We start from the raw sequence: 10,526 nt of genomic DNA on the forward strand, positions 1-10,526 counted from the left end.
CCCTTTTTTTTGAAAATTGTTTTTCCCAAAATTATTGCAATTTTCATTTTCCTAATGTTAAAGTTATGACAATCATGACAATGTACCCAAGATTAATTTTACTCCCAAAATCATGTGACTATCTTATGACATGCAGACCCTACCAAGTGTTCAATTTCGCATTTGTAAAGCTAAATAAGACCGAGATCAAGACAAGGACAAGGCTACTGAAAAAAGCTGTAATTGCATGTATTGGCATAATATCATACACTACAAACATTACAAAATACATGTATATTCTAAGATTGAGAACATGTTGATGCATATTTGTGTAGCTTACTTGACTGAGTGTGGCAATATACTTCCGCATGGAAACACTAGTAATTCTCTCAGGTGCTGATAACGATATCTCACTACATACTGTCTTCAGCGAGTCATATGCCCTGAAGACACCTTCACCTGATAATTAAAAAATCTTAGGATTATGTCTGCACAAAAATTATGAATGCATCATGGTCACAATGCACTACTATTTTACTGCAAATTTGCTCTCGCTAGTGTTGACATGGGTCAACTTGAGAAAATGTCAGAAGTGTTCATTTATATATGTAAAGCACTTTGATTAGTTGTGCTACAATTTTATAAATAAACAAGAGGCCCAAAGGGCCTTAACGGTCACCTGAGATTTGAAATATTTCGGCCAACTAAATTGACCCTTTTTGGCCCCATCCATATCAGTCCTAATGGGGTCAGTCTATGAAGAGTATTTGATTCTAACATATAGTAGATAAGAAGATTTTTGAAATTTCAGTCAATTTGACCCTTTTTGGCCCCGCCCACCAGCCCCTGGGAGTCAACTAGGGCCAACATGTACATACCATCAAAGTGTCATCCCATGCTGATAATTTGAACCAAGTTAGAATGAATTCCAATACAAATCCAACAAATAATAGTCAAAAATGTGATTTCTCTATATAAACTATAGTAAAGTTTACCCCCTCCCCAGGGGCAAACGTGAGACCCCAGGGTCATGAAATTCACACTTTTGGTAAAGCACCTGAAGAGCCTTCCATCTATGAAGAGTATTTGATTCTAACATATCTGAGAGTAGAGAATAAAATTTTTGAAATTTCAGTCAATTTGACCTTTTTGGCCCCGCCCACCAGCCCCTGGGGGTCAACCAGGGCCAACATGTACATAACATCAAACTGTCATCCCATGCTGATAATTTGATACAAGTTAGAATGAATTCCAATACAAATCCAACAAATAATAGTCAAAAATGTGATTTCCCTATATAAACTATAGTAAAGTTTACCCCCTCCCCAGGGGCAAACGTGAGACCCCAGGGTCATGCAATTCACAATTTTGGTAAAGCACCACAAGACCCTTTCATCTATAAAGAGTGTTTGACTCCACCATATCTGAGAGTAGAGAAGAAGATTTTTGAAGTTTTAGTCAATTTGACCCTGTTTGGCCCCCACCCCTCAGGCCCCTGGGGGGTGGGGACCATATAATTCACAATTTTGGTTGACCTTCAGCCATAGAAACTTTCTGCCAAATTTCATTGAATTTTGTTAAGTGGTTTTGGAGAAGAAGTCGAAAATGTAAAAAGTTTACGGACGCACGACGGACGACGCACGACGGCGGACAAAAGGCGATTAGAATAGGTCACTTGAGACTTTGTCTCAGGTGACCTAAAAACAAAAAACAGTACTTCAGTTGCATACGTAAATAGGTATGACATCATTTACAATAGTGCTGTTGTTACCATTAAGGCGAAAATATGTAATTTCATTGGCTAATGCTTACTCATCATTTTCACATCCCTAGCATTTGCTGGATAACACACGTTATACAACACTAGATTAAATAAAATTGGAACCCAGAATGCTGCACAACTTGCATATTCTAAACTCAGTTCTTTATATGATATGGGAAAGAAGTGCATACTAATATCTACAACTATGTGAATTAATTCTCTGACCAAAAAACACAAATGCAACATACAACAATAGCAGCGATCATTGATTTCCAAATAGGAGTGATGGAGTAAAAGATATTTCATTGAACTCTCTTAAAATCATCAGAAATACAAACGTCAGCCCTCAATGGCAACATTACTGCTGGGCAAAAAAAAAAAGTTTTTAGTGGGGTCAACTCTAACAATATATTCCTTAATTCAGCTTTCTGTAGCACACTATAACAAGGGCCCAATGGGCCCAAATCGCTCACCTGCAATGCAGTGATCTTTTCATATATGGATCCTGCAGTTATTTGAAAGCATGCTACAGGACCAATATAATGTCTCTCTGCACTTTGGCTTTTCACTAAAAGTCATTTAAAGATTTAAGCATACTTGATCGACGTGACCTTGAATGAAGGTCAAGGTCATTCATTTGAACAAACTTGGTAGCCCTTCACCCCAGCATGCTACAGACCCAATATCAACTCCCTGGGACTCTTGGTTATTGAGAAGAAGTTGTTTAAAGATTTTAGCCTTTTTGACCCCTGTGACCTTGAATGAAGGTCAAGGTCATTCATTTGAACAAACTTGGTAGCCCTTTACCCCAGCATGCTACAGACCCAATATCAACTCTCTGGGACTCTTGGTTATTGAGAAGAAGTCGTTTAAAGATTTTAGCCTTTTTGACTCCTGTGACCTTGAATGAAAGTCAAGGTCATTCATTTGAACAAACTTGGTAGCCCTTCACCCCAGCATGCTACAGGCCAAATATTAGGTCTCTGGGACTCTTGGTTATTGAGAAGAAGTCGTTTAAAGATTTTAGCCTTTTTGACTCCTGTGACCTTGAATGACGGTCAAGGTCATTCATTTGAACAAACTTGGTAGCCCTTCACCCCAGCATGCTACAGACCCAATATCAACTCCCTGGGACTCTTGGTTATTGAGAAGAAGTCGTTTAAAGATTTTAGCCTTTTTGACCCCTGTGACCTTGAATGAAAGTCAAGGTCATTCATTTGAACAAACTTGGTAGCCCTTCACCCGAGCATGCTACAGACCCAATATCAACTCCCTGGGACTCTTGGTTATTGAGAAGAAGTTGTTTAAAGATTTTAGCCTTTTTGACTCCTGTGACCTTGAATGAAAGTCAAGGTCATTCATTTGAACAAACTTGGTAGCTCTTTACCCCAGCATGCTACAGGCCAAATATTAGGTCTCTGGGACTGTTGGTTATCGAGAAGAAGTTGTTTAAAGATTTTAGCCTTTTTGGCCCCTGTGACCTTGAATGAAAGTCAAGGCCATTCATTTGAACAAACTAGGTAGCCCTTCATCCCAGCATGCTACAGACCCAATATCAACTCCCTGGGACTGTTGGTTATTGAGAAGAAGTCGTTTAAAGATTTTAGCCTTTTTGACTCCTGTGACCTTGAATGAAAGTCAAGGTCATTCATTTGAACAAACTTGGGAGCCCTTCACCCCAGCATGCTACAGGCCAAATATTAGGCCTCTGGGACTCTTGGTTATTGAGAAGAAGTCGTTTAAAGATTTTAGCCTTTTTGACTCCTGTGACCTTGAATGACGGTCAAGGTCATTCATTTGAACAAACTTTGTAGCCCTTCACCCCAGCATGCTACAGACCCAATATCAACTCCCTGGGACTCTTGGTTATTGAGAAGAAGTCGTTTAAAGATTTTAGCCTTTTTGACCCCTGTGACCTTGAATGAAAGTCAAGGTCATTCATTTGAACAAACTTGGTAGCCCTTCACCCGAGCATGCTACAGACCCAATATCAACTCCCTGGGACTCTTGGTTATTGAGAAGAAGTCGTTTAAAGATTTTAGCCTTTTTGACTCCTGTGACCTTGAATGAAAGTCAAGGTCATTCATTTGAACAAACTTGGTAGCCCTTCACCCCACCATGCTACAGACCCAATATCAAGTCCCTGGGACTCTTGGTTATTGAGAAGAAGTCGTTTAAAGATTTTAGCCTTTTTGACTCCTGTGACCTTGAATGAAGGTCAAGGTCATTCATTTGAACAAACTTGGTAGCCCTTCACCCCAGCATGCTACAGACCCAATATCAAGTCCCTGGGTCTTTTGGCTATTTAGAAGAAGTCGTCTAATTTTTTTTTAGCCTTTTTGACTCCTGTGACCTTGAATGAAAGTCAAGGTCATTCATTTGAACAAACTTGGTAGCCCTTTACCCCAGCATGCTACAGACCCAATATCAACTCCCTGGGACTGTTGGTTGTTGAGAAGAAGTCGTTTGAAGAATTTAGCCTTTTTGACTCCTGTGACCTTGAATGAAGGTCAAGGTCATTCATTTGAACAAACTTGGTAGCCCTTCACCCCAGCATGCTACAGGCCCAATATTAGGTCTCTAGGCCTTTTGGTTATTGAGAAGAAGTTGCTTGAATGGAAAGTTGACGCCGGACGGACGGCCGGACGGCCGGACGGACGGACGACGGACGGACGACGGACGCCGCGCCACGGCATAAGCTCACTTGCCCTTCGGGCAGGTGAGCTAAAAACCAATTGTCTTTTGGGGAAAGCCACAGAGAAGCATTTACCTCAGATTGCGTTTGCAAAAACGTATTTGTTCCACGTCTTCACACCAGCATTTCTTCTAACATTTGCTGATACAATGTATTCCAGGACAGCAACAACATCCTCTGGTACAAGAATTGGCACAGGCTTGGAGTTCTGGAATGAAAAAATAAAATTTTGAAAGAAAGAAACATTCATTTTTATTTCGTTAGCTTCCAGTGATCAAGAAACAACCCAAGCAATGAAGTTATATTTTAGAATAATAGGAAAAAAATATCCTAGTGAAACTGCATGTATGAGACATAGCCAAAACTTAGCATTACACATTTATCAACTTTGAATCACATTCATACAAGGATCAGTGAAATTATGCTTAAATGTAAAATGATTTGAACACAACAAAGAAAGAAACAGGTCTTGGGTTAGAAGTTGATGGGAGCTTCAGATAGTGACCATATGAAAATTACAAATACATTTAATACATGGTCAAAACAACACATTGAAATAATTATTGAAATTAGTGTTTGCCCCAAGCCCGATTAGCATGGCCCTGTACCATGCCCTTTTATTGTGGTGTATAATGCCATGATGTCTTCATTAATGTTTCATTTCTTCATTGCTTACGGCGAACGGCGGACGACGACGGACGAAACATGATGACTATAGGTCATCCTGACCCTTCGGGTCAGATGACCTAAAAAGGAATTTATTTACACTAACCCCACTAATGATATTTTCAAATGTGCTTTCCCTCTATACAGTGTTTATAAGAATAACACTACGGCTTTACTTACAAGGCATTGTCAGATTTGCTGTATACAGTAACACAGCTGGAGTCAATTCTCCTGACTTTAACAGGCCAGATTTTGTCCATTAGGACAAAATCTCCCTCTTTGATTGGCTCACTAGTTCTACTAGTACTGTCGTCATTGGCAGGACTTCGGTGCGTTTTTTTCCGTTTTCTATTCCCCGGCATACTGAGTTCAGCTGTTAAAAAAAACCACAAACAATTGTATTGTATGGACAACAAAAGCTTTTTTCTTCACACTTCTGTATACATGTAACTTTATGTTATAAACTGAAACAGCCTTAACAGCAACATCACTAACATGGTTATCAACACCCTGTATCAATCTAAGAATATATTACTATACATAAACATAGTGCACATCCAAAATATTTCAGTTTAAAAGTGTAATATCCATTCATATTTAATTTTACCTCTTAACTAAGATTTCAGGATGTCACTTTTTATGATTTGTCAACTGGTCAACTGTTTCTCATTAATTCGACTATAGTTCATTAATGGATACATTATATGCTTTAAATGTTTATCTTCTTCATTGTGGTGCAAGTACCACCTAAGCTTTGGACAAATTACAACACCACTAAAACTTAGACTTAATTCGAAGCAAAAAATCTTTAAATTTCTCAATCTTTATAATATTCATCATAGCCTACCACCTAAGCTTTGGACAATGTACCACATACTCATGAACTCACACTACCACAAAAGCCTTGTCCTAATTGTAAGCAAAAACCTTTTCAATATAACTCATTCTAAATCCAATATAGCCTACCACCTAAGCTTTGGACAAAATGTACCACATACTCATGAACTCACACTACCACACAAGCCATGTCCTAATTGTAAGCAAAAACCTTTTGAATATAACGCATTCTAAATCCAATATAGCCTACCACCTAAGCTTTGGACAAAATGTACCACATACTCATGAACTCACACTACCACACAAGCCATGTCCTAATTGTAAGCAAAAACCTTTTGAATATAACTCATTCTAAATCCAATATAGCCTACCACCTAAGCTTTGGACAAAATGTACCACATACTCATGAACTCACACTACCACACAAGCCTCATCCTAAATGTTACCAAAAAAATTTAAAAATATTACTCATTCTGTATCCATCATAGCCTCCCACCTAAGTATTGGACAAAATGTACCACATACTGATGAACTCACACTACCACACAAGCCTCATCCTAAATGTTACCAAAAACCTTGAAAATATTACTCATTCTATATCCATCATAGCCTACCACCTAAGTATTAGATAAAATGTACCACATACTGATGAACTCACACTACCACACAAGCCTTGTCCTAAATGATACCAAAAACCTTTTCAATATAACTCATTCTAAATCCAATATAGCCTACCACCTAAGCTTTGGACAAAATGTACCACATACTCATGAACTCACACTACCACACAAGCCTTGTCCTAATTGTAAGCAAAAACTTTTAAATATTACTCATTCTATATTCATCATAACCTACCACCTAAGCTTTGGACAAAATGTACCACACTCATGGACTCGCACTACCACACAAGCCTTGTCCTAACTGCTACCAAAAAACTTTGACACACATCATTGAAGTTGAACTCTTTAGTGTGAAGTTATTCTTGTTAACAGAAATAGTTCACACAAAACTTCAGTTCAACAACTTATTTTTAAACTTTAAATCAATGTCTTCAGAACAGAGGTAATGGAATGTTAGACAAAGTTTTAAATGTATATTGAAATAATTTCATAAGAATTTATTCAGATTAACTATAATAGAATTAATAGCAAATTTTGTGCACAGAACAATGGTCACTACATTTTACCAGGGCATTGCATTTTCTACACACGCCAACACACTGGGAGACACGAATGTACTAGTTTTTTCATATTTTCTACTAATTCTGAAATTTTCACCAATTTTACCAAAAAAGATCTAATTTAACCCAACCCAGTCCATTTTTTCAGCAACGTATCTAATTATGAATTTTCATGGCTAATTTTCGACGGTCAAAGCTAGTTCTGTGAATCATATCCAATTTAACATGACCACCGTCTAATTCTATCGAGCTATCTAGAAATCATGAACTTTACACTATTTATTTCATGACTATCTAAAAGTTTCTTACAACGACGAGATTTTCCCCGACAGTCTAGAAATGTCCGACAGGGTCTATTTTGTTCTCCACTGACGCTAATACTGCTCCTCGAATCTAATATTGACGGAGCAATCCAGTTTTCGTGAAAATCGCCTAATATTAAACGTCATGACGAATATTGCGAGATTCGCCTCGGGCGGTTCTGTCGCGCGGCAATACCAGCACTGCCAGCCGTAGACTACTTTACCTGGACAGCAGCCATCCGTGACCATCGAGTCCCGCGGCTAGCCTCGACTTAGGAGCGCTCAGCCGTGAAGCGGTCCTACCATAATCACCTATACGGTGTCGGTACCAACTCGAATTAAGTGTTCAAGCTATAAATATGCGATACATACACAATAAGATACATATATTATGTATATCACATGATGTATATCTATATTTCTGATATCACATACGATACATTCACTTTTTTTGCAGATTGTTCCAGTTAAATTTTCATTAAATGTGCTGCATGTACATCAATATCATAAGACACTTGAAAAAATAAAAGTATTACATTCACAATACGACGATTACATATTTATTGTTATTCAATTGAGGCAAATTTTGTATCAATAAACGATTAAGTTGCGTACTTACCGTACGTTTAAATCTGTTTTTACCCCAGAATCATATATATATACTGTTGTAAATTTTAAGCATAGGCAAACGTTAGCCAAGTTCCGTTGTGGTAATTTGAAATTGAAAATAGAGACAGGCCGGTATTCTCGTCCTCCCTTAGCATTACATGAGAGGAAATGTATTTTATGTCAGTCAGGATTAGTAGAAGACGAGCGCCATTTTTTAATTGACTGTGAGTTTTATTCAGATATTAGGCGAATTTTATTTAGTGAAGCAAGCAATTATTGTCCAAACTTTTTAGAATTAAACCCATATGAACAATTTCATTATCTTATGACAAGTGATGATCTTCAGCCTATTTTAGCTTCTTCACTCTATCTGATGTATCGCAGAAGATCCTGTTTTACCTATATTTAACAGAACTTTTTACTATATTGTGTCTCATAAGTCTGGATGTGAATATAATTTTAATGCAACTTGTAAAGTTTGTATGACTTCTACTGTATTTTATATATCTGTAATATTGACACGTGACACGTTAATAAAATATTTTGTATTGTATTGTATTGTATTGTATTGTATTAATAAAAGAAAGAATATTGGGTGTCTTCCCACTCAGCCAACATATCCTATTTTAACATTGGGGGTAGGAACAATAGAGAACAATAGGCACTAATTACAGGTAAGTTATAGCCTGTTTTGGAGAAGTAATTGATTCTCAGGTTACCTGTGTTACCTGTATTACCTGTGCTACATGCTGTTAACAGTTTGTAGATAATGTATACTAAATATACATATATAATTCATTTTTCTATATCTTTTATTGTTACAAATTTCACTTTATGAAATTGAATGTTAATGTTCAGGAAACACAAGTATATGATCAAGGGTATATAATTGTCATTATCCTGGATTTAATACTCCAAGTGGATAAGATGTGAAGCTGCATCACATCCATCGTGTTGTTTCGTAGTCTCATCTTGAGAGTCTGCAGAGCCAATTTAAGAAGACGCCTCATTAAGAAATACTATTGGCAAAAGCCTTCAATGTTCAAATTAATACAATTATTAAGTGTACAAAATATCAAAGAATTAAGTCGCTTAGGCAAATTTATATTTGAAGCAAACAAAATCCTATCTTTATATCTTTAATCCGTACTCCACTTTGTATTTGTACTGTAGCATTGCTGTTCTATGCCATTATCATGTATTGTTTTGTTTATAATATGTACTTATGGGCCGTATGGCCTACAGTCAATAAAGAAATTGAAATTGAATGTATATTTTTAAAGGTATTCTTAAACATTTTCTTCACTTTTATTGTTAGTCACCTACAATGCTTCATCTTTTTGATACTTATGTCGGCCAGAGACCTATATACTAGGGATTCGCAACAAGCTCTTTGGCTTACCAAACGTCACCGCCGAGCGGAAGTTCGGGTAATTTATCCCATAGTGCATTGCTGCTCCTACTGTTTAGACGCCATATTGATGGTACGCCTGAAACACGGTCAGCTTTATGACAGCTCATAGAAGACTATTGTCCGATAACAAATCACGGGAATCAAACGTAAGTGCAATTATTTTTATGTAAACTGGTGTTTCAAACGTATTCCGTCGTACTTTATGTTCGGAAGACTGCACATGTGACCGTTCTTTTCACGGCGATTACCACGCTGGTTAGCTTATGTCTGGTGTTAAAGACGATGCTACATGGTTTCAGTTTATATAATTTACTCCTTTTTTATTTATTGACCAATTTCAAAATGGTTTTCAAATAATTGTTGCTCGGTAGTTACTCTATCGCGTTTAGTCAAATTTGTTGTGTAAATCATTGTGAATATTTAGTTATTGCCCAGTGAAAATAAGTAAACAAAACAAATTATGGTTATACTGAGAATGGCTGGTGTTAAGGACAGTGCTACATGGTTTCAGTTTATATAATTAACTCCTTTTTTATTTATTGACCAATTTCAAAATGGTTTTCAAATAATTGTTGCTCGGTAGTTACTCTATCGCGTTTAGTCAAATTTGTTGTGTAATTCATTGTGAATATTTAGTTATTGCCCAGTGAAAATAAGTAAACAAAACAAATTATGGTTATACTGTGAATGGCTGGTGTTAAGGACAGTGCTACATGGTTTCAGTTTATATTATTAACTCCTTTTTTAATTTTTGACCAATTTCAAAATGGTTTTCAAATAATTGTTGCTCGGTAGTTACTCTATCGCGTTTAGTCAAATTTGTTGTGTAATTCATTGTGAATATTTAGTTATTGCCCAGTGAAAATAAGTAAACAAAACAAATTATGGTTATACTGAGAATGGCTGGTGTTAAGGACAGTGCTACATGGTTTCAGTTTATATAATTAACTCCTTTTTTATTTATTGACCAATTTCAAAATGGTTTTCAAATAATTGTTGCTCGGTAGTTACTCTATCGCGTTTAGTCAAATTTGTTGTGTAATTCATTGTGAATATTTAGTTATTGCCCAGTGAAAATAAGT

General features: G+C 36.8%; 1 long non-coding RNA gene across 1 annotated transcript; it reads right to left on the minus strand.

Annotated features, from left to right (window-relative positions):
- Nucleotides 1–323: 323 nt before the first annotated feature.
- Nucleotides 324–5,812, minus strand: LOC117320178. The gene is made up of 3 exons (XR_004530941.1): nt 5,283–5,812; nt 4,512–4,644; nt 324–438 (listed from the first exon to the last, which is right to left on the minus strand). It is a non-coding gene; the product is annotated as an uncharacterized LOC117320178 (long non-coding RNA).
- Between the last annotated feature and the right edge of the window lie 4,714 nt (nt 5,813–10,526).

The sequence above is a fragment of the Pecten maximus genome, unplaced genomic scaffold (genome assembly GCF_902652985.1).
Source record: "Pecten maximus unplaced genomic scaffold, xPecMax1.1, whole genome shotgun sequence".
Taxonomy (NCBI): Eukaryota; Metazoa; Mollusca; class Bivalvia; order Pectinida; family Pectinidae; genus Pecten; species Pecten maximus.